General features: G+C 46.0%; 1 long non-coding RNA gene across 1 annotated transcript in view; it reads right to left on the reverse strand.

Annotated features, from left to right (window-relative positions):
- The window catches only part of LOC144799583 (uncharacterized), a 31,745-nt gene that overhangs the window by 6,560 nt on the left and 1,931 nt on the right, over positions 1-23,254 (reverse strand). The window contains exon 2 of the long non-coding RNA XR_013603842.1: positions 8,666-8,788. This is a non-coding gene — a long non-coding RNA (uncharacterized LOC144799583). The remainder of the gene's footprint in view (positions 1-8,665; positions 8,789-23,254) is intronic.

Here is a 23,254-nt window from a genome sequence, read left to right on the forward strand (position 1 = left end):
TCTTCCTGTATTTTCATTCATTCCTTTCCTAGTTTGTTTCTTCGTCTTTCATGTCTTCTTAATTGCTTTCTTCCTTCATTTCCTGCATTTGACTCTTTTCTCTGGGTATTTTGTCCTCGTTGTTTTTTTCCTTTATTTTGTTATTTGTTTTCCTATATTTCTCTTTCTTTCTTTCTTTCTTTCTTTCTTTCTTTCTTTCTTTCTTTCTTTCTTTCTTTCTTCCTTTCTTCCTTTCTTTCTGTTTTTCTTTCCTGATTTCTTTCTTTATTTTGTCATTCTTTCTTTTTGTTTTATTTATCTTCCTCTTTTATACTCATCTCTCATTCTCTCTATTTAGGTGTTTCAAGAGCAAAGGGACAACACTGATCCTCAGGGACCCCAATTGTAAACCTTTGCATTACAGCTCCTGTTCTATTAATACTTTATGCTCCCTGTATCTGGAATGAAGAACTTAAGGGTACTCTAGGGGCAGTGTTTAAGTTATTTGGTCTCTGTGTGCATTTATACAATTCCTATATTAGACAGTAGCTCAGGGAAGGTTTGAGACTCCTGATTTAAAGAGTGTAATTGACCTCTAGGCTGCATGTGATAGGGAAAGAAGTATATGCTAGCTAGTTGAAACTGATGTCTTTTGTGATGCAGGAGTGTAGAACAGCAAACATTGGGATGTAGGTTTCATGTACGATGTAGGTAGTGAAGGTGTGGTATGGAAGTGCAGTGTAGATGCAGGTTATAGTTTAGCTGGTGGTGTCAGATTTCCCTACAAAAGTATGAGAGTGTCATGCTTACCCTAATGTGCATTGCATAATGATGTTCAGTACACTCATTTTCTACAGGCAGACCATTTAAGGCACACTATTTCTTTCTTCCTCAGGACACACCCTAATATCAATATAATAATTCATCACTATCAACTCTAAAGTACTACTACACCAAACTAAAGGACCTGGAATGATAAAAAACATAACATTCAAACACTAGATAACAAAAAATTAACTGTTGTCTTTTGAGTGCTAACAGCAGAGAAACTCCTTACTAAAACTTTTAAAAGGGAATAATTTAATACTGCACCCACAATAGTATCAGAGATGGTAGTTAAAAAGATCAGCACATTGCATTTTACTCCTTCCTAAAGAATTCTTAATGGAAATACATGAGAAACCGGTGTGTACATAACAAAACTGTTTTAACATGCCATATTTTATAGTTAATTACTTTTTTATCTGTACAATGGTTTTAATTAACTATGCACTTTACAAATAAAACGGACTTACTTAAACTTACTTAGTTAATAAGACCATTGTAAAAATAATGTGTATGGATACAGTGTTACGTTAAGTGTTTGCAGGTTAATTGAAATAGAAATACTATGGCTGAATTTCAAACTCTGTGAAATCAAATATAACTTCTTGCTGCAGACACAGCTGAACTAGCACCTAATCTATCATATAGGTCCATCTGACATAATGTTATGACACAGTTGCAGCTGACAGCCCTTAATTTATTAAATCTGTCATCCTTTGTCAAATTCTATTGAATGTGTTGTACCTGAATAGCATGGTCAGAATATTGACTGACATACTACTCTGTACTAAACATTGTTCATAAACATTATTGCCACATTTAGGACATGATTTTTATGTCAAATGATCGACTATTTTTAAATTTTATTAGAATTCCATAGCAGCAAAGTAAATAATACATAACTGAACACATACATCAAGACTTCCACCATTGCCCATTTTAAGCCCCAATCCTAACCAATGCCCTCGACATCAAGTTAACATGAGGTACAAACTATATGATAGATAATAGACTTAATTACCCCGTCATATACTCCCTCACGGATGTACGTGTTACGACGTGTGGTATTACCACGCGTACCGTTACAACGCGTCTTTTACAACGCAAGTCGTTACCACGACTTGCGCTGTAGGGGTGCGGACTTAGGAATAGTTTAATTTACTATTCCAACACCAGCCTATGTACAGTAGGGAAGGTGTTGGACTAGTAAATCTACTATTCCTTGTCCTTTAGCGCCCTCCAGCGCAAGTCGTGGTTACGACTTGCGTTCTGAAATACGTGTTGTAACGGTACTGCGGGGTAACATCCGTGTCGTAAAGCATGTTCCCCCTCCCTCTCCACCCCCCAAATCATTAACCCTAATCTCCTTTTTCTATATCCTTTAACAGGATATAAACTGTATTCCATGTGGTACTCATTGAGAAACTTGGCCCGCCACATTCAAAGGGCGGAGCCTCTTGCTGTAGCTAAAGTGAGGCAATTGCCAACTGAGCAACCACCGTGGCCATAAAAATAGGATAACGGTGTTCATATAGTAGCTGCCCCTGGCGGAAATCTTCCCCAATACCAAGCAACATCATAGACTGAGAAATTTTAACACAGTCCCCGGTTATTTCTGACAAAAACCTCTCTATAGATTCTTTCAGAGTGTCCAATACCGCACATGCAAAAAACACGTGCACAATGTCTGCACTATCCTTTCCACAGAGGCAACACTTCCCACCATGCTGACCCCCCCCCCACTTCATAATTTTAAGAGGGGTATGATACAAATTTAATAACATTTTATAATGATGACTTTTAAGGCTGGCTGCAGGAAAGATCCTCCCTGTCAAATCAATAGATTTTTCCAATGAGATTTCAGGGTTCCCCAACCATGTTCTCCATCTCATATTATATTTTTCTAGATCATCCGTTCTGCCCTCTAACAGTGTTTTATAAATTAGCTCGATGTTTCCCTGCTGTCTAATAGATTCTACAATTTTAAACTTCATAATGCAAATAGGGTGTTTTCCCAGAAAGTCCCTTACTTGTAAGTATTTAAAAAATTGAGTTGTGGGTAGATGGAATTTATCCGCCAACTCCGCAAATAAGTGTAATCTCCCATCATCATGATATAAGTCGCCAAGTCAAGTAATCCCCTTCCTTCCCAAGCCTAAGGCCACCTGGTCCCAGAAGATCGGGGGCAGCACTCCTGTGGCATTAGTGGGGGTATACATGGAAAGTACTGGAATCTCGAAGCTTTTCCGTACAGTCTTCCAGACTTTAAACACAGCATTTAATACCTTGAAGTGCGTTCTTTTAAAATAACTGCTGTCCACTCTTTTGAATTGGCAATGCTTGACCTTTGACCCTAGAATCATCTGATAAATTGAGGGGGCTTTGGCCAGATTACTAATCTCTTCTCCAGTACGTAAAATACGTGCATTAACCAAAATACAGGAATAGTAATACAACGCAAAGTCAGGGATAGGCCATCCTCCTCTTTCTCAAGAAGGAGTCATATATCAAGCAGCCCTACGAGGTTTCCAAGGGGCCCACATAAACTTAGTACAGAGAGATTGTAAATATGTAAATATTGAATTTGCTTATAGGATACCTCCAGGGGCACAGCCCTAAAAAAATACATAACTTGCGGTAAGACATTCATTTTCAGAACGTTAGCTCTGCCACTAATGACAGATGGAGATTCTCCTACCTTTCAAGTGAGCATTTTACTCCCCAAATAATATCGCCCCAATTAACCTCAATGATCTCTTTAACAGAGGTACGGATCTTAATACCCAGATAGATAGCTTCCTTAACACACATAGCATCCCCATCCATTGCTTGACTTGTACATAAAATTTGTGTTTTAGCAGTATTAAGTTTATACCCAGAAAGTGCCCCAAAAGTCTGCGCCAGGGATTCTATTTCAGGTATAGCGAGACAGGGATTACAAGTAACAATCGCTATATCATTGGCATAAACCATTACAGAATACTGTTCTTGTTGTACTTTACAGGGCAAAATCTTTCTACTTTGTTCTAGCCTAAGAATAAAAGGGTTAATATACAGCGCAGATAAAAGTGGTGAACAAGGACAGCCTTGTCGTGTGCCTCTAGAAATCGTGATGGTCTCTGAGTAATATCCCATTGAGCAAATTTTCACTGAGGGGAGATGATAAAGGGCGTTTAAAGCACGTATATAGCCCTGCCTGAAACCCATGTGTTGCAGTCCCCATGAGAGGAAATGCCACAAAACCCGGTCAAGCGCCTTTTCGGCATTGAGTAAAATCAGGCCAAGTTCTCGAGATTCTACCTGTACGATATCTTGGAGAGTAATTACTCTACGCACATGGTCTACGGTCCCTCTCCCAGGTATAAAGCTGTGTTGTTTTAACAATACTATTGATGGTATAATTTTTGCCAACCTGGTGGCCAAGATTTTTGCATAGATTTTACCGTCGGCATTAAGAAGAGAGATTGGATGTTAAGACCCCGGTAATTCAGATGGTTTCCACTTTTTCTTCAACACACAAATATTGGCCTCGGACCAGGTTCGTGGAATCTCCCCTTTTTGTGAAGTTTGATACACTTTAAGCATATCATTTTTTATCTCCTGAAAAAAGATCTTAAATGCTTCCAAGGGGAGTCTGTCTGGTCCCGCAGCTTTCCCTACTGCAAGAGAATTTATGGCCTGCTCTAATTCCCCCATCCTAATAGGTTCAACATCCGTTTGAGCCAATTGGCCCCATAAAGTGGCTGGAAGTCCCATATCTGTCAGAGAAAGGCCCCCAGTATCGTTCTCTGTATATAATTCTGTATAAAAATCATGAAACACTATAAGAATTTCCTAGGGATCAGACACAATAGCCCCATCCATTCTTTATTCGTCCTCTTATATTTGCAATTTCTAGGCTAAACATCGGCCCGTGGCCTCGCCATACTCGTGACACTCTTTTCTATATGTTTGATATTTTATGGTGCTCTCCTTGCTCCATTCTAGATTAATTTTGGCCTTACATCTCGCTAGATTATTCTGAAGTGGTGTGGTGTTATATCCTGCAGCTAACCCGTTAACTAATTCCTCTTCGACAATCTTAAGCTCATCATAAAAAACCTGCAATGCCTGTTTCACTAATTTAAATTTTAAATACCCAAGGCTCTGTGTTTCCCCTCTAAATCCAGCTTTGGATGTATCCCATACAGTCCCTCAGGACGCGGAGTGTCTATTAATTTGCAAAAATTCCTTTATCCACACCGTCATGTGGTCAATACATTTTTTATCCATCAAATGCTTCCTGTCAAATGTAAACGTTCTCGGGGCTACACACCGAGCAAGTGCCGGGATTTCAACTACCACAAGTGCATGGTCCAAGATCTCCCTTGGGTATACACAGATTTTCAGCCCAGTAAACACTGATGTAGGTACAAAACAATAATCAAGATGTACAAGCCTGTTGTGGGGCTGTGAATAAAATGTATATCCTGGGTCTTGCCTATGCAAGCTGTTCAACACATCCAATAGCCCATGATCAGTTAGTAATTGAAATAGAGCCTTGATGATCCGGGGTTTCCTACCTTTATAGTTTCGCCTCCAATTTTGAAAAGCGTCAGAGGTCAAATTTATATTAAGATCCCCACACTAGAATAACAGAATGGGCCATGTAGCAAGCTCCCCATTCAAATATTCCAATATTGGGGCTTCATCAAGGTTAGAACCGTATATTGTACAGAGGGTAAATATACCCCCCCGTCCTACATTCCACAATGGCCCAAAATCATCCCGATGTGGATACACCACATCGGGCTGAATCACCCGAAGCTCTCTGGAGACCCTCTGCCTTTTATTATAATTATTTAACCCTCACACATTCAGTGTCCATATTCGAAGGCCTAAATTTGCCATAAATTCAAGGTTGCCATACCTACAGGCCTATACGCAAATCTTTTTAACCCTCTGTACTTTTCTTTGCTGCTTTGAATCTTCCTTTTTCTTTTACTTTTGCCCTCCTCTTTACCCTCTCCACCACCCTCCCCCCAACACCACCCCTACAGCACACCCCACAGCCCCACTACCTTGAGGCTTTAGGACTGTTAGTCCTAGCGGTGACATGCTCCCTATACCTAAAAGTCCCTCCCACACCCGTGAAGTCCCCCAACAATTGAACCTAACAAAAAAAACATTAACCTACAGATCAACAGCTGGGGGGTATACAACTTCATAAACAAGAGTTATGCAAATAATTAGGCATAAGAGCACAAAAGGAAGCTGCAAATCTGATAATAATTCTATAAGCCTAATCCCTCCTTATCCTTCTTTGAGGGTTTGCAGAAACTCTTTCGCCAAAATTTCAGAGGTGAAAAACCTAGTATTCCCTTTATGGATGATTTTAAGTTTGGCTGGCTGTAGTAAGAAAGCTTGGGTCCCCTTAGTTTGAAATGGTAGAATAAACTGAGGTAATTGTCAGCGTTTCTCTACCGTCTGATGGCCGTAATCTGGCCTAACAAAAAATTCAACCCCCTTGCCAACTCTTTTCCTATCGGACAGGCCAGATCGGAAACTGCTTCTCATGCCAAAAAAGTTGTTAAATTAAATCAGTATGGCCCTTGGTTTAGCCACTTCTGCCGACTGACCTGGCCGGGCCCGGACAGAAAAGGGAAAACGGTGAGCCCTCTGAATCCTCTGTCTGCCAGACCCATTGAGTTCATTCTGGAAACGCCTCAGTAAACAATTCAATAATAAATTTACAAGGATCCTGTCCTTCAACCCCCTCAGGAATTTGAAAGACTCGCAGATTGTTCCGCCGAGCTCTGTTCTCCAAATCAATAAGTTTCCATAGCATATCATCCTTCACTGCACGTAAAGTCTCATTCATCGTCTTTTGTGAAGCTAGTTTATCCTCCAAATACGAAATACAGGCTTCTGCCTCGGTAATTCTTGCAGTAAACTCTGAGCAAGTCTTGGCGATACGCCGTACTGAATTTTGTAATTTACGACAGACATTCTGTGTCCTTTGGCTTTCTAATCGCGTTTCCTCCCTGTGAGTAATCACTGTTCGATATATAAGACTCAAGGATACCTCTTCTGATGGCTCTAGTGTTCTTCGCACCACAGAGGGGTCAGATTTATCCGGGGTTCTAACCATTGACTTTTGCACCGGTAAAGAGGAATTGGCAAAGTAGCAAGACTCCTCTGTCAAAGCCCTTTTATTCTGCATTGTCTGGGGGCTCCCCTCCGATAAATCCCTTTCCGTATCCTCAGGGGGTGTAGTACTATGCTCACTCAGTTCATCCCAATGTTGAGCCATATGCGTTTTCCCATTTCTCATCATCTCCTCATTGGATATATTAGAATGATCTGATAATGACAAGAACTTATCCACAAGATCCACCAACTCCGCCTCCTTCGTTAGTGAATCTAGACTGAGTGACTCTGTCCTATTAAGAGCCCCAGCCAAGCCAACCGAGCCATTTTCACTTCTAACCACAATGTTATTATCATTACAAAGCTTCTGTGGTACAACTGGTTCAGTATCTTGGCAACCCAGTTCCAGGGGTTCACCCCACTGTTGTTCACTCCTGCAGGATTGCACCCATCCTTTTTACCAGCGCCATTAGCCAGATCCATATTGCTGCCAGATATTAAATTGTCCAAGGCAACAGCGTCATACAGAGAAATCTGCTGAGCACCTGAACTCTCCTTCATGATGACCGGGGGAACCAACAACAGCTTCAACACTCAATGTTCCTAGGAGCTTGTCTGTTTGGGGATTCGGAACACCCTGGATCCCCGTTTTCCCACTCTTCCCACCTTTGCCTTGTGAGAAAATTTGCGGGATAGTGCATTTTGCGGGACTGACCATGCCCGTAGAGTTACCACGGGCACAGCTCTCGCCTTTATTTGTTTTACCATTGAGATTAGAGGCTTTCTTACGGCTCAGCGGCTCCGCGGTTTTTCCTACCGTTCCGGAGACAGTTCCAACAGCTGCCACTGTAGCAGCAGCAGTAGCACCATCAGCCAGGGCCTGGGCTTTCCCTCTAGCTCCTTTAGGCGGCATTATCGGTGTTCTGCGATATCCTGTTCTCGACTCTCCAGTAGTTTTGCCTGCAACAGTTGCTGCTTCTCGGCTCGGCGTCTACGCCCGGCCCCTTGTGGCTACAATGTATCTAAATCGGATTTTGCTGAGATAACCTGAACATGCCAATAGTACAAGGACTGAGCTTCGCACACCTCGGGAAGTGCTCAGACCCACTTTCACCCTCTCATCCTCTCACTATCCACAGTACATCTTCTTCACGGATGTAGGAGGACAGGAGCTACCAGCTCACAGGACTGAGCTGGGGGCCGCCATCTTGCCTCTGTCAAATGATATTCTATATGTAATATTCTGATATATAGTTCTGTTGATTTCTACATTCCCACCCACTGTAAAACTAAGACAGTGTTCTCATTATAAGAGCTGCTATATTTCTTGTAATTCCCATGATATCCCCAATTCCAACAAAATCCCTTCTATTTCCTTTGGGTAACTGATTAGACTTTTTCATGTCAGTAATATCTTGGTTTTTTTGTGCCCCATTGCGTCTCCCATGCACTACTTCTGCCAGGCTCTCTACTCACATCCATTGTGGCGACAAGTTAATCATCCTGTGCAAAATTTTTCAGATACTTTGAGAGAGCCATCTGTATAACCCTGTTAACCATTCAATCGCAACACTGCTAGTTTCCATACCGGCTGCAGACCATGATGGAACTATCTGGAATACCAAAGTTCTGACTGAAGGATCAGAAGTAATTCTGCTTTGCCCTGAAGGTTCTGAGGTTTTCCAAGACTGAATGAATGATCACCATCTGTCGGTGAGAACCTGTTACTTACCGAGTCCGTCAAGATGCTATCCAGAGTGTCAGCAGTCACCAACATGTTGCTCATTGTCACCTCCCTTTGAGTGATGGTAGTATACATAGAATGTACAATGGCTAGTTCCTGCATGAGTGTTAACTGGAAGAAAAAGTACATTTCATACATGTGATTAACAGAGTCAATCAGGAACTTGTTCACAAACTGCAACATACTGCAAAATGCTTATCCCAAAACCTTTGTCTGAAGACCTCTGCCTCCACCTCTCTTATCTTTACTACGAGATCTTTGCCCTACACATACAACTATAATTTTGTACTACTCGTGGGAGGGATGGGAGTGAGTGGCTGGAAAACAGGTAATAGTTATTACTAAATGGGAGAGCTTTAGGTAAAGGTAGTTAGGGTATATATATTCATTAAAAACCAAAGGTTATAGGGAGGTTACAGTTAGGTTCAGATTTTCCACACTCAAAACCATAGAAATTCAGCAGTTATAGCTAGAGTTATCTCAAGTAACTATGGGGCATATTATCAAGGGGGTTTATCTCCGCTTTTTTGGCTTTAAAAGCCAAGAAAGTGGAGATAAAATTATCTCCCTATTACCAAGCTGTCGCTAACACCAGTTAGTGACAGCTAATAGGAGATAGCGACCATCTTGGGCCCCGCTTTGCATGTCAGTGATATTTATCACTAATGACATGCAAAGTGGGCGTGCCAAGATGTTAGCGACTGGAAACAGTCGCTTACATCGCTATCTCCTATTACCAACTTTTGGAGATATTCGCGCTAAGCGCGAATATCTCCAAAAGCTAACACCTGCCCTGAGCAGTTCTTCACCATGTTATCCAATGGGAGGTGGATAACATGGCTAAGAGCATTTGCTCGATAATGCATGAATATCGCTGACTTTTCAGCGATATTCATGCATTGCGGCCGTTTTTTATCGCATTTGCGATAAACCTTGCTAATAGCAAGGTTTATCTGCGATAAAAATCGCCGATGTGCGGCGATAATTTTTGTCTCTAAACAAGTTAGAGACAAAAATTATCGCTAGTTGTTGGTAATATGCCCCTATAACTTGTGCCTAAGGTAATTATAACTCAACCCCGCCATGAACTGTTATCTCATGAACAATTTGACAGCAAAAGTTGCACTGATATTATCAATAATATCAGAGAAGATGTCACGAGTGAAGTAAAATGTGAGGTGCATGGTGACCTTGTGAGTTATAGTTGCCTTAGGGCACAAGGTATAGTTACTCCCCATTAGTAACAGTGCCAGACCATTGGGAACGGGGTCCCTAGGGCTTGAATCAGCCCGGGGAGGGGTCTGCGTGCCCTCTCACCCTTCTTACCTTTATCTGTACCCCAGAAGATGGAGTCCAAGGCTGAAAACGGTAAGGGGCCTATGAGCTGCCCTCTCAATATTTTATAAAGCTGGTCCCCGGGAAATGGGGACATCAGGGTTGGCTCATCCTTGGGAAGTGGGCCACGTACACCTCTGACCTATATGCATATACAAAAATTAATGTGCCCTCAAGTAATACCACTGGTGCTATGTAAAGCGATTTGATACCCGATTCGGGTCAAGTTCGCGCTATATAAAACTCTGTAAAAAAAACAAAAACATGGGACCTTACCCGCCCAGGGAATTAAAGAAAACAAGCACAGGAGACTGTACTTGTTTATTTATTTTTTGATTTGGCCACAGATGCTCTGAGGCATCCGTCTGCACGATGAATTCTTTCTGGAAGTCAGGAGTGGCCAGCACCGGAGCTGTGCACATCGCGCGCTTCAGTGTTTCGAATGCCTCCTGGCAAGCAGCCGTCCAGATCACATTGCGGGGCTGCTTCTTGGACTTTAGCTCAGTCAAGGGGGCTACGATGGTACCATATCCCTTGACGAACCTGCGGTAGTATCCCGTGATGCCGAGGAAAGCTCGGACCTCAGTTTGGGTTTTGGGGGGCTCCCAGGCCATGATGGTCTCAATTTTGGCCTGGAGGGGTTGCACCTTACCCCCGCCCACCAGGTGTCCCAGGTACACGACAGATCCCGGTCCAATCTGGCACTTGCTAGCCTTGATGGTGAGGCCAGCGCGTTACAGAGCCTGCAGCACCTCCTGGAGATGCTGCAGATGGTCTTCCCAGGTGCTACTGTAGACAGCTATGTCATCCAGGTATGCCGCTGAGAAGGACTCCAAGCCAGACACCACCTGGTTCACCAACCGCTGGAAGGTGGCCGGAGCATTCTTGAGCCCGAAGGGCATCACTCTGAATTGGAAGTGGCCCTCGGGGGTGGAGAACGCTGTCTTCTCCTTCGCTCCATCGGCCATGGCAATCTGCCAGTACCCTGATGTCAAGTCGATGGTGCTGAGGTACTTAGCTGCTCCCAGCCGGTCAATCAGCTCATCCGCCCGTGGGATCGGGTGAGCATCTGTCTTGGTGACAAAGTTCAATCCCCGATAGTCCACAGAGAACCGAAGTACTGGTGTGGTGCCCGGTGGGGCCGCTTTCGGCACCAACACAACTGGACTAGCCCACGGGCTGCTGGAGGGTTCGATCACCCCCAGCTCCAGCATTTGGGCCACCTCACCCTGGATGCTGTTCTTCACTTTCTCGGACAGCCGGTAAGACTTGGTTTTTACTGGCGGACTATCCCCTGTGTCCACATCATGGGTACACAGATGTGTAAATGAGGGAGAACAACGAGGCGTGCTGCGCCAATACCAGGCGGCAGTCCCTCTGTTGCTCTGGGGTCAAGGATGGGGAGAGGACAACTCCCTCCACTGAGCCATCCTTCTCCTGGGCCGCCAGAAGGTCAGGAAGAGGCTCACTCTCCTCCTCCTCGCTCCCATCCGTCACCATGAGGATAGCATGCTCTGATCACTCATGGTGATGCTTCAGGCGGTTGACGTGGTGCACCCGATGGGGCTGACGGGGGGTCTTCAAATCCACGGCGTAGGTGGTCTGGCCTCGACGCTCAACAATCTCGTACGGACCAGTCCACCGGTCCTGGAGGGCACTAAGCTCCCCAGGCTCCATGACCCACACCTTCTGTCCAGCGTCCAACTCCACCGTCCGAGTGTTGCGGTCATACCACTCCTTCATGACGGCTTGGCTAGCCTCCAAGTTGTCTGATGCTTCCTTCCACAGCTTGGCCATCTGGCTGCGGAATGCCAGCATGTAGCTGACGACATCACGGGGAAGCTTCTTCGAAGTCTTCTCCCACCCCTCCTTAACAAGGCTGAGGGGCCCCCGAACGGGATGGCCATAGAGCAGTTCGAAGGGGCTGAACCCGACTCCCTTCTGTGGTACCTCGTGGTATGAAAACAGCAGGCAAGGAGGGAGGAGGATGTCCCATTTCACCTCAATTCCTCTGGCAGGCTCCGGATCATACCCTTCAAGGTCTTGTTGAAGCGCTCTACGAGCCCGTTAGTCTGGGGGTGGTAAGGAGTGGAGAACCGATAGGTCACTCCGCACTCCTTCCACATGGCCTGCATGTAGGCCAACATGAAGTTTGTGCCCCTGTCTGACACCACGACCTTGGGGAATCCCACTCTGGTAAATATCCCCATCAGGGCCCGCGCCACCACAGGTGCAGTGATGGTCCTCAGAGGAATAGCCTCTGGGTACCGAGTGGCGTGGTCCACTAACACCAAGATGAACCGGTGTCCCGCAGAGGTCGGAGGGTCTATCGGCCCAACGATGTCGATACCGGCCCGCTCAAAAGGGGTCCCGACCACCGGGAGCGGTTCCAAAGGGGCCTTCATTTTGGTCCCCATCTTGCCACTTGCCTGGCAAGTCTTGCAGGTCTTGTAGTAGGTGTCAGAGACAACTCTCATCCTGGGCCAATTAAAATGTGGGACTAGCCTCGCAAAGGTCTTGTCCTGGCCCAGGTGTCCAGCTAAAGGAATCTCATGCGCCAATTCCAATAAGAAGGCCCGGTAGCATTGGGGGACCACTAAGGCCCTCGAGGATCCATGCACCGGAACCTTAGGCTCACTGTAAAGGAGGCCATTCTCCCAGTACACGTGAAAACTGCCGGTCTCCTGTTGAATCACTTGGGCTTCGGCCTGTCGCCGCATGCCTTCAAGCGTGGGGCACTCCTTTTGCGCCCAACAGAATTCCTCCCGGGTAGGCCCTCCTTCCACATGCCACTCGGCAAGGGTCGGCTAGTCCCCCACGGGAACAACATCCACCTCCACGGACTCCGGGGGTACCTCCACAGGCTCCCCATCTATCACACGGGGTGTGTTCTCCACTCCATTCTCCCCTTCAGGACCAGCATTGGGTTGGGCCATTGTCTCAGGCTCCAACCCGAGTTGAGTTTCTTGATGGGCAACCATGGACCGCGTGACCACACAAGTCCACTCTGGTGACCCCAGCATCTCAGTGTGGGCCTTAAACTCCACTTCCTTCCAGGCGGTATGTTCCAGGTCGTTTCCTAGCAGACAGTCCACAGGCAAGGCAGGGCTTATCGCAACTCTCAACGGGCCTTGAACTCCTCCCCACTCAAAGGGAACCTGAGCCACGGGATAGTAGCTCAGACTGCCGTCAGCCAACACAGCTGGATGGAACACATCAGGTAGTACTTGCTCAGGGGACACCAGCCGCCTCACTACGGTGGTCATGCTGGCACCTGTGTCCCTCAGAGCGTTCACCTCCTCCCCATTGACCTTCACCCTCTGCTGGTACTTAGCAGTATTCCATGGTAAGGGCGTCACTGGGACCATCTCTCTATCCCCAAGTGAAACCAGGGTCAGGCCTGTCTACTCCCCCTCCCTATCTAGGGGCAGCTCCATCCCAAGCGCTAAACTAGCCACCCCAGGACTCTTGCCACCTGTGGGGGCTGGTGGTCGTTTGTGACACTGGGCATCTCCCTTGTAGTGTCCAACATCCCCGCATTCATAGCACCGGACAACTTTTGGCTGCTGACTCTTGTCAAGGTAAGTGGGCTTTGGGGAACTGGACTGAGGTGGGGCACCTACTCCTCTCCCAAACTGTCTAGTTTGTGGGCCTCGTGAGAACTCCTTCTTTTTATCTCCCCCCTCTTTCTTCTGGGGGCCGCCCTGTCCGCCTTTTGGGCCATCTCCCCCGGGGGCCTTGTGTGACACCCGGGTGCTGACCCAAGTATCCGCCTCCTCCGCAAGCTCACGGGGATCAGTCAGCTTGCGGTCCACCAGATTTTGGCACAGCTCCGGAAAACATTTATCCAAGACGTTCTCTCTCAAAAAAAGATTGTACAGGCCCTCATAATTATGCACCTCGCTGCCACGCACCCAACAATCCAGAGCCTTACGGGCATAGTCAAAGAAATCCACCCAATTCTCAGTGGACAGCTTATGGCTGCCACGGAACTTTTGGAGATACCTTTCAGGGTTGAGGCCGAACTTTTTAATGAGCGCCTCCTTCATGGGGGAATACCTGAACTGGTCTGCCTTATCCAAGTACAGGAGGGTGTCCCTGATGTTGGGAGGTATATAACAATACAGGCCACCTCCCCAGTGTTTCTCAGGCACCCCATGGGCGGTCAAGGCCACTTCATACGCCTCCAACCACCTAGCAATGTCATCCCCCTGTGTGTAGCTCGCGATCACCTCCTTGGGTAACCAAAATCTGGGCTCCTGTTGAACCCCTTGTACGCTGCCACCATTGGGACTTCCTGGTGTACCCAATTGCAATGCTCGCAGCTCCATTTCTTTAAGCTGAAGCTTGTGCGCCAACTTCCTTTCTTCCATAGCTATCTTTCTTTCCTCCAAATCAAGCTTCTTATCTTCCCTTTCTCTTTCCCTCTCGTGCTCTAGTTTGGCAAGCTCCCACTTCAATCGCCTCTCCTCCCTCCTGTCCTCATACTCCTGGGATGACGCACTCCCCCCAGATACTCCCTGCCCCGGAACGTCTTCTTGGCAACACATTGTCAGACATATCAATGTTGAGCAGGCCTGGGTCTTCTGGAGTGCCCGCCTCCCCTTGAGTGACCTGTCCCTCCTGTTCCCCATCCCCTCTCTCCTCTGGGTGGACCCTTACCCATGCCCTCAAGGCGGTACGGAGTTCTTCCTTTGCGGCTCTCCACCCAACCGGCACCCCCACCCCCTGACAAAATTCCCTAAGCTGCACCACTGTGTACTCCTCCAGATCGGCTAGCTGGAACTCCATTTTGCCAGGTGGGGACCCAGATAAAATCAAGGAAAGATATTAGGACGTGGGTACAATACTGGGTCAACACAGGTCTCTACGCACTCTACAGGCTAGACAGTGGGGGGGTTAATTGAGAAAGGTTGTAGGCACGATAGGTGTCCAGTCTAATTGCAGCGCACTCTGTCCCACTGGAGGGTGCTGTATAGTCACAGGTCCTGGATCCCACCGCTTGCCACCAAATGTAGGAACTGAGGTCACCAGTTCCCCGGGGGTAGCCTGGCATGAGCAGCTAGGCACCTGAAAGCTCAGGTGTTAAGTGACTACACAGCACACGCATCCACTGAGACAATAAGTGCAGGCAAGGACATAGACTACACCAGTTACGGTTGATTCAAATTTTTAAGCTTTTATATAAGATTAGAATCAGGGCAATCAAAAATTCACAGTAGCAATAACTTATTAGTTTCCCTTAAAAGCACATGTGTCTCATCACTCAGCAATAAATACTTAAATGAATAAATATTAAATATTAGATAACCGTGGGCTTGGCAACAACCTTGTTCCTAATCAGCACCTGCAAGGCAACCTTTATAAAGACATTCAAATAACATTGCATCAAGCATCAATAACCATTTCTTCATGTAAGCAACCATCTCATTTAGTGACTAAAAGCATCCAGGAAACTTTGCCTTAGGCAAGAGTAAACCGTCCATTAAGTAGGAGTAAAACATTTAATTCTGTATTAATGGACATCACAGTGAAGATTGGGCATCAGCTCATTAGGTGAGAGAACTGGGCATTCATTAAGGCACAGATACCCCTGTATTCAGCAAAAGCACTTCCTTATACCACCATTACCCAAGCATCAGGGCCTACACCAGCTGGCATTCGTCTGGACCCCAGGCAGGGGTTAACCAATGTCTTGGCCCAGTTCAGAGACCTGGCAGTCTCGCAAGAACTTCTCCACCACCCAGAGTCATCTAAGGCCAACAGGGCCCAACCACGATGTTCCCCGGGGGAGGGGCGAATTCCGCCCTCCTCCCCTGGGGGTGACATTCTATCTTAGGCCCTCCGGGGCCCTTGCGGCGGGTCAACTGGTGTAGGAGGGCTCGGGCTCCTTCGGGAGCTCTCCGGTGGTCTGGCACTGTGAGGGGCAGTCGCGAGGTGCAGCCGGGCTTCACGAGGCCCCGCGGGTGCAGCAAGCAGGAGAGGATCTCTTGCTCTCGTCGAGCGCTGCTGCGAGATCTGCCCCGGGTCCCAGACCTAACGAGTCTCACTGGGCCCAGGACCAATCGTAGGAGACAGGGAGGAGGCGTGCCCGCAGATGCCGGTTGCAGAGCAGCCTGCGGGGGCGTGTAGGCCTCACGCTCGACAGCAGGAAGTGGTGGAGGGGGCGCGGCTGGTTACGCGGCAGGCGTCCCCTCACCATGTGACAGGGGAGGCAATGGCTTTGGGCCCGGAGCAGCCTTGTGGAATGTGGCGGCGGCCCTCTCCTGGTCCCGGGGGCCACTGAGGGGGTGATGAAGGCAGCACCGGCCCAGGGAGTGCCAGGCTGCGACGGTGAGTTCCGCAGCGCTGAGGGGGCAGTCTCAACTCTAGCGCTTCGTGACAGAAAGGGGCTCTGGCCTCACAGTGCTTCCTGAAATAAAGGGGCTCTGGACTCACAGCGCTTCGTGAAAGACAGGGGCTCTGGCCTCACAGCGCTTCCCAGAGGGGGCACAGTTGACGAGCGCTGGATAGATAATACATGCAAAATAGCCGTTGCAGCTATCAGGCAGGTCAGCATTCTAGCGCTGAGGGGGGGGGAAGAGCGCTTCTCAGGTGGCCCAAGTCACTTCAGGTTTAGGCTCGCAGTTCAGTCAGGGGGGGGTTGGCGCAGAGAGGGGAGAGCGCTTGGCAGGCAGATCAGTACCTGGTTGATCCCCAAGATTCCTGATTAGCGCGGGAAAGCTTCTTCTTGGCGCGGGTTGGTTCTGACGCCCTTTGTTTGTAGTTCCTTGGTTTCTTGAGGGGGGGTAGAGTTGAAGGCTTTACAGCAGGTCACTTCAGGTGGTCCCTGGGTTCCCCTCCCGCCGGGCCAGATCAGTGGGCTAGGTCAGGGTTCCTCACTCTACTTGGAAGGCAGCACCTAAGCCCTGTCACTCCCAGTGCTAAATCTCCTGCGTGGGTCCCCCAGGTCAGTGATGCCCCAACTCTCTACTCTGCTCTGACTGGAAAGTTACCCTCCCTTTCCTTATATAGCGACAGTTGGCAGTTGGCAGTGGCAGTTGGTGTCACCTCCCCTGTTCTAGAAGGTTCCAGGAGCTTCCCTCATTCTAGCTATGGGCAGGCTGGAAGGCTGGCATTGGTACATTGTTTAGGGTTCCAGTCAGCTCCTGGCTACTAGAGTGCACCTAAAAAGACCACGCTGCCGTAGCAGGGGTCAGTGGCAGCCATCTTAGGGGAAGAGAGCACCTGCACCTTAACATTGGGAAACAATGGGAAGGTGCCCAGAGACCTATGGCCAACAAAAAGTAGGTGGGAAAAATGAGGCCAAGGCGAAAAAAAATAGGGAAGACCACCCTAGGCCTGACAGGTCTAACATTAACCTTGAATCGTACCAACAAAAATCTATACCTTTCATTAGATAGGAGTGAAAGGAAAGCTCCATACCCTGAACAGTTTTTAAAAATAAATGCCCCTATACAATGGGTTTCACAAGCTCTATGTGTTCATGTTGTAATAAGGGACTTTTGAGAAACAAGTCTCTCCCTCTTTTGAGTTCCAGGGGGTACGGGGACTAATAACTGCAGTATATGTTCACCCAACCCATGCTGGTAAAAGCTGCCTTCATATAAGCAATCCAAGGGATTTGATGCATGTTGTCAAGGGTCAGACAATCAGACAAAATCAGTCTATTTATTTTGCATCCCTCTCCAGTCTATATCTTGATCCAGCACAGCAAGGGTCTGAGAGCAACAAGGTCACCAATGTATCTAAAATAAAGTTCCTGACGAACAAAAAAAGCTGGGGTACTTTGTTGACCCGCAGAATACACCTTAAAATGTATTTTCTGTGAGTTCAATTTTATCGACCGTCATGTAACCCCATACATCACTGTCATATAGCTCCTTGGAGAAGCACTTGGACTTAAAATACTTAACTAGAGGGTCCAGTCACCATGAGGCCAACCTCTGTGCAACGCTAGCTACAGTCCCCGTGGTCTTGACCAAATCACAAGTCTTACCCTCAACTAGGGGTTTAAAACTCATATTAGCATCAAATAGCACCAGCAGGTAAGAGAAAGCTGGGACCTTACCCAGGGTATGACTCCCCACCTTGAAGGTTTTGAAACTGGTGGAAATTCAGCGATGTGAAGAACTCTCTCCGCAAGTTGGGCTTTCAATATGATATGCTCTACCCTGCCTGTCTATGAGTTGAGGTCAATGGGAGGCCTCGCTCCTTGACAACCCAGCAGAGGCAAACGACTTTTGCAAACACTTTGCTTTCAAGTCCTCCTCTTCTAGACAGAACACGCTACAAAGTACTGGATCACCGACTCCTGCTCCTTAGTCCCCTTAGAGCTGATATGGCCTGCAGTATTTGGATTCTCCCTCAAAATAGGGACTACTTCTGCATAACACATGTGGACTGCCCCAGACAGTATGCTTTGCTCATCATTTCCTTTCATATTACTTTTTCCATACAAATGCTGTTTATATGTGGTTGATTCTTCCTTTCTGCTTCAGCCATTCCTCTAGGAACGGGCCACACCAAGCAAACACGTCAACTCTCCCCCATGGAGAACACTGCAGTAGCCTCATTGGGATTGTTTAGTTCTTTGTTTCTCCTTTTCGGGGCTTTATTGGATGTTTTCCTATATAGTGGGGGTGGGGGGGGGATAGGTGTGGGCCCTTTCTGCTTTCTCTTCAGTTTTGTATTTGTTTGTTACCCTTTGCACAACAGGTACACTATATGCCAGCGTATGACATGGCGCTGTTCTTTTAACACCTGTTTACTCTATGCCATCTCAGAAAGGGCCTGTAGAGGTGATAGACATTACTTCCCTTACATGAAAGATATGTGGCATCAATAATCCACGTAAAGGCAAACAAGTCCTCTCATATCTGTCGCGACATAGCCTTCCTTCAGGAAACACGTCTCCTACCTAATGGCGCCCAATCATATGCGACTACTTGGGGCCCCCACCCCGCTATTTCTCCTCTCATGGCTCCTATTCCTGTGGATTCTGCCCCCTCATGCATAAAAGCAGCCCCTATTCCCTCCATAAATGTCACTCTGACCCAAATGGATGCTATTTAATCCTACAAGGCAGCTTCACTGACAAACGAGTACTATTAGTCAACATATACGCCCCGAACACTGAGTATCCACAATTCTTTCAGGAGTTTTATGCCCATATGGGACATGCAGATGCCAACTTTGCTCTTCTGAGTGGGGATTTCAACATGGTACATACTCTAGCATTGACTCTAGTACCCAGCTGAATGGTTATCCCCAATCATGGGAAGCACTCCACCTTATATTGCAGACGCTTATGCTCTACAGGATATCTGATGTGCTTAACAGCCATCCACACCTGGTTATACCTTTTACTCTGCCCCACATGATATTTTGACATGGCTAAATTATTGGTTCTTGTCTGCTAATGTTTCACTCTGGACTACAAAGGTAAAACTTCTACCGCAAACTCTATCAGATCATAGCCTGTTCTCTTAACCCTACAGGTCCCCTATGGATGTAGGTCAGAGCGCACCTTGAGTATCCATCACTAGGCTATACATGATCCTGTGTTCTGTAGCGAACTCCTTCATTCCATCGTCCACTACTTCGCATTGAACTCGGGTACGGTCTCCACACAGGCAACCCTCTGGAAGGCCTTTAAAGCATATATCCATGGGGTGTGCATATCCAAGCATCTGAGTATCCTATGAGATATCCACTCCCAACCGCAATGCTTTTAAACCTCCAAGGTATAGACTTAAGTGCCTCCTAAGGTGGCGGCCTCCAACTCCATTGACGTTTAGTATTGTTGACTGAATTTCGCGATCTGGCTGATAGGGAAATCGCATATCTAGGGAAACACACTAGGGCTCCGTGCTATGGTGAGGGGCGCACCCGACCGCACTCTTGTGTGGATAATCCACCCTAATCACCTAGGTAGTTATGTCGATGAATTGCGCACCGTCTCTGAGTTCTCTGTTTTTGCTGGCGAAGATGTTCTGGCAGAGTCCCAATGCTATTATGAACTCCTTTGTACATCCTGCACTCCTGACAATGCACCAGAGATCCCATCATACTTGGTGAAGATCGACATAGGTCTGGCCCACTGATGGCCAATGACAATTTTTTAGCAAGATGATTTTTTGCGAGGAGGTCACCCAGGTGATCGACTCTTTAGACAGGTCCAATGGCCCTGGCCTTGATGGCCTTATGAGAGCTTTCTATAAAGCTTTCAAACAACATGTCACCCACATCTCTTTGCAGTGGTCAACAGAATCTCCTGCCAAACACCTGCTTTAGTTACCCTATTGGATGCCGAAAAGACGTTTGACCCCTTGGAGTGGCCCTTCTTGAAAGAAGCTCTGATCAAACTGGGAATCCCTACCGCGCTCATCTCCTTGGTCATGCTCTTATATCCTAATCCTGTGGCACGCATGGGAGTCAATGGTTCCCTTAATGACCCTTTGATCTGCCACCTTCTGGAGCGCCACATACATGAGGCTCCCGCGCTTCATTTTTTAAAATATTTTCGTCCGGAGTCACGCTGGGTGTGAAAATACAGCCCCCAAAAAAATGTCTTTTGGCCCTGCGGGACCCTCTGATCAGGCCTATGTGGTCAGGGTGCTTTTACCCTGCCACCTTTTCTTCTTTTTTAATCGTTTTTCTTTCTCCTCATACCAAGTGACAAGGTGGCTGTCAACACTTCCTGGTTACAAGTGTTGGCAGCCAATCAGAGGCAAGCTCCACTGTGGCACTTACTGGATGTACTGAGTGGGCTAGTTGGACCCCACACTGAAAAAAACATAGGTTTCAGGGACGTTATAGTTAGTTGGAGATTCCACTCGTACAAAACCATAGAAATAGTCAGTAGACCTAACTTTAACTCGTGCCCATGCAATGCACTGCTGATGACGTCACATATTATATCACTTGTGACATGCTCAGTGACATCACTGTTGACATCTCTAATTTTCCATTGGGCATACAAGTCACACAGTCCTTAAAATAACAAACGGAGATGTTGGTTCACCATCTGCCTACTGGCTCAACTACTGTCTACTGATTGGATAGAATATAGTCAATTGTGACATTAAATTGCTTACATTCTCATGGTTCTGCCTATGTCGAACATCTACTTTTGCCACACTGATGAAGGCTGATTGCTGAAACGCGTATGTGGCCAATAAAGTTATGTTGAAAGCCCCGGGAGTGTTCGAGTTGCTTTTTTGGTTGTTGAATGAAATGGGTCACACTCCCGCTAATTGGAGGCACCAGTTGTGAGCTCAGAGGAACTGGTGGGAAACGTGTATGTTTATATATATATATATATATATATATATATATATATATATATAAACGAACTACACAGTTATTATAATTTAAATACATTTAACAACAAACAATTAGTAATTTTTAATTCAGATTAAATAAAAATATACATTTTACTTTCTGGTTGATTTTTTAAATAAATATTTAAATAAATAATTTTGTATTAGCTTATTATATTTACAGGAAATATTTTACCATACTTTCAAGATAGTATTGCTGTAGAATTTATTTTCAATTTCTTTTAGGTTTAAAAAAAAATAAAATACATTAAAATATTTTCATTAACTTATTTTAAAGAATAAAAATCCCCAATACTATACCATAAGGAGAACTCTGCCCTGGTGAAATAAGTGTGAAAGGTTACCAGTGGCAACTAGTCACTTATAAATTTGCCTCCACCCTCTAGTTTCAGGGATCGAGGATATGCACATTTCCACTGTGTTGTAACTTTACATGTGAAAACGGTGAATAGCCAAAAGCAGTAAAGTTACTACAAAGTCTAAGAGTAAATGTGCACGATTGCCGGTATTTCTACTTTTGTGAATAGGGATGATAGTCTTTTTTGACCTGTATTTATTTACCTTTTCCTTGTGCCACATGTTCCTCAATTATCCCTATCCAGAGTAGAAACTAGCCATGCATTCTTACGTCTCACAAACGGCTCCTTTAGATGACACTCAACATAATATTGTAAGGACAAAAGTAGCTGACATGAGAGCTTTCCATTCACAGATTTGCTGTAATAAGGATCAGGGTATTTCACAATAAGTCCCTCAAAGCAAGATTCTGGTTACATTTCTGGATTAACCAGAGTGTTTAAATGATCTTCATTTTGATGAGGTTATGTACATTTGTTTTACAGGGATATCTTGAATACCTGGCAGGATCCAGTCTTTCTGGTTCTAGGTTGTAGACCCCAAGATCTGAAGTATTTTTACAGCAAACTAGCAGTGTATTGCCATTACATGGTTCGGTGAGAGGTTAGTGTCTGCCATTTTCTCCCACTGTCTCTGACCGAACAGAGTTGAAATGTTCAAACAAAGGTTACAATACTGTTTTGTCTAGTGACTCATCCATGAAGTACGATATCAATATGTATACTTAATGGATGCTTTAGATGAAAATCTGTCATTCCAGGCACTTGCAACACAACACAGCGATGTAATGCATTACAATACATCTCTGCATCATACTACAACATAACACCACAAAACACACATAGCTGCACTACAGCACAGCATGACACTGACAAACTACACAAGACTATAGTACACTGCACAAAAATATGATATAACACTGCAACACCACACTAACTTACTTATTCTGTACACTATAACAAAGCATTGGACTACAAGCCAAGACAACCTAACCTTATACAACTCTACTTCACATCACATAGTCCTTTGCAGTACCCTAGGGCCCAAAAACATCACACTACAACCCTACACTGTCAGGAAATGGGCTTTTTGCATGTTCCCATCCCAGTTCTTGACACTATTTGAGTACTAGTTGCTGTTTTTCTGACTCAGTGCACTTAGGCCTGTTAACCTGACCCCAGTGCCAGTGTACTGACCCATTATAAAAGATTTCTTGAATTGGATGACCCCAATTTGCAAGCACTAACTTACTTGTGAGTCCCTAGTATATGGTGCAGAGTGTGACAAAAGACAAGAAGGCTATCAGCCTCCCACTGCAGACTAGAAGGGTAGTGTTCACAATGCTAGTTTGACTATGGCATTGCCATTAATGGCAAAGCCACCCGTTCCCTTAATGATATATGTAATTCACCCCTAAGGAAGCCATATAGACCCCTATGGCAGGGAGCTGTATATTGTTAAGCAAGACATATACGTTTATATAGCCTTAGCAGCAAAACCCTTAAAGTTGTTGTTTTGATGAGGAAAGTTAGTCCGGCTA

Source organism: Lissotriton helveticus, chromosome 12, assembly GCF_964261635.1.
Source record: "Lissotriton helveticus chromosome 12, aLisHel1.1, whole genome shotgun sequence".
Taxonomy (NCBI): Eukaryota; Metazoa; Chordata; class Amphibia; order Caudata; family Salamandridae; genus Lissotriton; species Lissotriton helveticus.